This window comes from Coptis chinensis, chromosome 8, assembly GCF_015680905.1.
Source record: "Coptis chinensis isolate HL-2020 chromosome 8, ASM1568090v1, whole genome shotgun sequence".
In the NCBI taxonomy this organism is placed as follows: domain Eukaryota; kingdom Viridiplantae; phylum Streptophyta; class Magnoliopsida; order Ranunculales; family Ranunculaceae; genus Coptis; species Coptis chinensis.
Window position 1 is genome coordinate 54,357,112 of NC_141463.1, and position 5,273 is coordinate 54,362,384.

A 5,273-nucleotide genomic window follows, 5' to 3' on the forward strand; every position below is an offset into this window, starting at 1 on the left:
CATTACAGCAGACCTATGAGAACAGTTCTCACGTGCTATCCTAATCTCCATCCCTCGTTTAGGACACCCTTGACGCGTGGAGAGCAAGGATACACTCTCGATCTCTATAAATACCTCTCCTATGAACTACGCCAGACCTGATTCTACATACTCTCCCCCAAAACAACCCAGAGTAAGATACGTAGGCAGTTCGCTCTCAAGTCGAACTCGGTCTCATCCAATAATCTATTCCAGTCCCCCAGAGAGTAGAGACTGTTTGTAAGGGAAAACCATATCACGCCTTTACAAAACTCATAACCTCTTTTTTTCCTTGAAGAGGCTTAACAAATGAGTAATCTTCAAAGCAACAATCATCAGAGATGAACTCCTTAATGTTTTTTATATTCTTGTCATTAATGCAATCATAGAGCAGCTGAATTCTGTCAGATGCTGTAAGTCTACTCGGCTGAAGCTATCGTCTCTGCTTCCTGCTGCCATAACCAACCCTTGCTTATTACTGCATCCTTTGTGCATCACATTCTCCTTCTTCCAACTAAAACTTGGATAAGTTGTTCTTGTTTGAGTTTGGTGAATAGGGCACATAGTTTTCGAAGTACGAAAAGAACAACTTATGATAGGACATGGGAGATGAATTGTAGCCATGGTTGAGTCGTATAAGAGATGAGATGGTTTAGAAGGACAGAATATGTTTCGGCAGATTAAGGCAAGTTTCCAAAGAACCAAGAATATAATATTTATTTGGTTAAAAGAAACTGAAGTTAAATACCTTTAAAACTCTGTAATTACTTATCGTCAAAAGTTCCAAAATTTTGATAGAATATGGCGACCTTCATGAACTGAACCCGGTGACAGTAGGCACATTCCTTAGAATAGTAATTTAAATTATACAAACAATAATACAACAAAAAAAGTAGTCCAAACCTCAGCACCAAAACGCAAAAGAGAAAATTCAACCAAAGTGCCCGTGCAGAGTTGGCTCGATCCAAATGGGGTGAGGGAATTTCATATTGGTTTGAATTGGACAGTGTCTCTCAATGCTGCCATCTTCCAAGCTGAAGACACCCGTATCATAAAATACATCTGGTCCCGCTACGTCATGTACTTCAAAATAATCATCTGTGAAGTATATGCAATTCGTCTTGCAACCAGGAAAGTCTGATGGAGATAGACATATTGAAGAATTATCGCCCAAAAACAATGGTCGTCCACAAAGACTCTTCACTTCATCCTACTTAAAGGTCATCGAGTCTAGTTTGAAGATTTCAAACTCAGCAGTGAAGTAAGTTGAGTCTCTCTCAACAAATAAATAATTGCCCTTCCTCTATTGGCAGTTGCGGCTCAGACCACACAGAATGAAAGATTGCAAAACCGACTGCCACACATACTTCACATTAGGTTATTCGCAAGCACAAAACTCGAGAAGAATACCAGTTCATTGTTTATCTTCTGGATCGTGCATAAGTTGCACATCATAGATTGTAGGACTAAGTAAGTAAGCTCCCAAAGTGTTTCGCGTATTTGTAGCTTGTACAGAGAATTCACCATATAAATGGCATAACTTTGAGTCCGAGCGTTGTACCATGTAAAGATGAAAGTAAAAAGTCACCAGTCAAACCCATCTTTAAACACTAACAGTTTAGCTTTAATGGTATTAACAGCCATAATAATAAGCAAGAATATGTTTCTATGGTAACTTTTCCCGCTAGGGCGGCTTTAGATATATCATGGCCTTGCAACCAAGAAAACCTTGTCTTTTGAGACTTCACTTTTTAGTAATGTTGATTGCTGGTATTGGTGATGTCTGCCTTGTGCATCTCAGTGATTTGTGAATCTTTTCAAACACAGGGCAGCTGTGCAACTCCATGTTATTTACGCACAGTCAGACAAATGGTAACCATCCAAACTTATGTCGCAAGTCCAAGTCGTGTCTCCAGGCATAAAGAAGGCCAATCTACTACAACGACCATAAACAGCCATAAGTACACAATTGGCATTTTACGCAGGGTTGGGAGAGAAAACAACTTTGTATAGGTAAGTCGTATCAAGTTTAAATTCACGGAGCTTAATCTCATTATTGACAGCCAAAAACGGGTTAAATAATCGAACATCTCTATAATTCTGGTCCGTCATAACCATCCATCCATGGCTAGAACCACGGCAGACCATATCCTGATGGCTGGGTAGTTCTTGTTATTAGTATCAAGCAGAAGCATAAGAAAAAAAGGTTCTATGAGTTATTTAAGAGATACCTCTACAGCTTTCATCTTGGGAAGCTGAAGTAGTTTTTGAGACACGGTGGATGAAACTACTGTCTTGCTCTCAATTTTCGACAATTGAGGAATGACTGTCACTGGAGATGGAGCAACACCCCTATACATTCTCCCGGCTCTCCAATACCTAGAACCAAATGTGTTTTCCCACTGCATAGTAGTTCCAGAAAATCCAGTATCCAGCTTCTGTCCTTTTGTTCTGTTAGAATCTGTGTCATCATGCTCCAATATCTCTCCCAAGACCTCAACCAGGTCCTTGCCATTATTAAAGCCTTGAGAAAATGAACAGGTTCCAGCAAAAATCAGAATATGAACAAAAGGTCAATAGCATATTACCATTACGCAAGATGAGACTTGCTCAGTGTGCTCAGTGTTCTCTAGAAGAGGTGCTGCTGATTGAAGCTCTCGGAGCTTGCACAATATCAGGATACTGATATCTCCATGAGGTTATTAGTCTGTTCAGAACATAATTGGTTTTGGGTAGTGCATTTGCAGAGAGAGGCTGGCGGGTAATGGGGCATGTCGTGTTTCCCCTTTGCAGCCATTCTTGAATTGCTTTCCTTTCATATGTTTGTCCAGTTTCGAGAGTGACTGGATCAGTCAAAAGCTGGCTTGTTATGGGACAAATATAATCCTTTGGTGGTCGATTGAGAGGGGTCAACTTCCCTGACGATGGGACGGAAGCGCTGCTCTGGCTTCCTTCATCGTCACTTTCATTATGATAACTGAAGAATCGAAAGAACATGCATTGCTGATGAGGAATCACTCATACGTCAAATTTCATAAAAGTACAATGTTTATTTATGATCAATCTGCATTAACTTAAGACTTTTGACATCCATCATCCTTTTCCTATAAGTCTATAACTAACTATTTGTTTGTGGGTGCTCTTGTATATCGTCCAGATTGCAGTTGACAAAGGCCACACATTAATCTAGAATTTGTGGTAGGTAATTCTGGTGTCAAGAAAATTGTTCAACATTGGCATGCCTATCTGATTGGGTTCAAACTTTAACATAATCACATCCATCATCCTTTTCCTATAAGTCTATAACTAACTATTTGTTTGTGGGTGCTCTTGTATATCGTCCAGATTGCAGTTGACAAAGGCCACACATTAATCTAGAATTTGTGGTAGGTAATTCTGGTGTCGAGAAAATTGTTCAACATTGGCATGCCTATCTGATTGGGTTCAAACTTTAACATAATCACGCTTTACGGCACATTTTTGTAAAAAAAGGCATCAACATCAAGTATCATAGTGATTCTGAAACTTATTTGTCTGGTCTAGAAAACTACTTATTCTAGTTAACCTCTCCTTACGCTAACAAAGTAAGAAACTGTTCACAACGCGCAGGTACTCGAGTAAATTTTGGTTAATTAGCACTTGTGCATCCTCACTGGTTTAGTGGTCTTCTAGGATGAGTTCAACACACGGGTTTGCTGACAAACAAAAAATTCATTCAGATTTCAGTGTTTGAGCCATTATATCAGAGTAGAGACCATCAACCATCAAATAGGGGTTTAAAGAGTAAAGAGTCTTTCCTGCTAGAGTTAAATGGATATTTTATATTGGTCGTCAAATTACGACGAAACAGGATCAATACTGGCACAAAGAACTATCTCAAGGCTAGTTTGAACAAATCCTGAGCAGATTAGATCAAAAATCCTGTTTTTGTTGATGAATCAGCCTGAATCATCAAAGCAATCAAATAACGACCCATAGTAGAACAGGCTCAATGTTACAATGCCTACTACTATAGCTGCCAGTGTATTGTGATGCATGAACATTAGCCGTGAGGAGCATTGTATCTTAGGTGGTTGCATAGATATGTAGTTTCATGTTCTAAGCAAGTAGAAAGCCCATTCAAACAATAGACTTGACCTTCATAGAAAATGGAACCAAAATTCTTCAGCCTTACTAAACCTAACCAAGCTCAAAATCTTTCCCCAAAATTCATTTGTTTTCGTCTTTTTTTAAAGTTAGTTATCAATGCATTGCCCTCAAAATTGAGGGCCACACCAGTCTTTTCAAGGCAAGTTTAAAGGAGGAAATTGATGTGGAGAACCTTTAAAAGAGGGATCCACAGACCACAATGCGGACTTTTAAAAGATTCCATAATCTTTCAGTCGCATGGCAATTGAATTGTGACATTGTGCATACAGGTCTGGAGTTCAACTCTCAATATCAATTTTGTTGTTTTCGTTTCTGTAAACTCTAAAGCACAAATTAATAACAACTTTCATTATTGTTTTTTTTGGAAAGTTTTTTCTTTTTCTCCAGATCTTCAGAGTTCGTCTGTTTTGACGAAAGGTTTATTTCTCTTTTTCTTTTACTTCGGATTGTTACGCGAACAGTTCCCCAAACTAGGCGTGAGTTTGTTTTTTTTTTTTTTCGAATCATTATAAAAAGTGAGAAGTGTTGCTATTGTAGGACATCGTATAAGAAAATGCATCAGGAAGTTGGATGTTTAAAAGGCATATGAGTTCTCTAACGGAATCCAAGTTCGAAGATAGTTAAAGCATTCAGCTACTTGAGACTAATTTATCGGACTGTAACAAATATTGCTTACCTTGACCGAATTTACAAAATAGCAATTAAACATGTAATTGAAAAAAAAGATAATAATATAAAATGTACAGACTTAATTCATCTGAACATTTTTTGTACCTGCATGCAAGAAACTTTTCCTCCATTGCTAGAGATAGAGGTGATGTCGTTGACCTTTCGGGTAACGGAGAAAGCCGAAGTGAACTTGAGGCCAGTGAATGGTGCAACCATGCTAGCTTGAACAGGGGTGGCACAGTTATTGATGGATGCAAGTGGCATGCAACAGCTGCTGATGAGACCTCTATCCTCATTTACCACGATGAATCCCTTTCTTGATCCATTTTTTTATTGAATTATTAATAATATCATTACCTGCCAAAAGTTTAAGCATGATTTTGCGTTAGGGATAGAAATTCATATATACATCAGAAATTTATAGCAAATAAGAATAT

At 38.4% G+C, this 5,273-nt stretch overlaps 1 long non-coding RNA gene across 1 annotated transcript; it reads right to left on the minus strand.

Moving 5' to 3' along the window:
- Window positions 1-785: 785 nt before the first annotated feature.
- On the minus strand, window positions 786-2,637 carry LOC147481965 (uncharacterized). The gene is made up of 2 exons (XR_015204776.1): window positions 2,250-2,637; window positions 786-1,954 (listed from the first exon to the last, which is right to left on the minus strand). It is a non-coding gene; the product is annotated as an uncharacterized LOC147481965 (long non-coding RNA).
- Window positions 2,638-5,273: the final 2,636 nt, after the last annotated feature.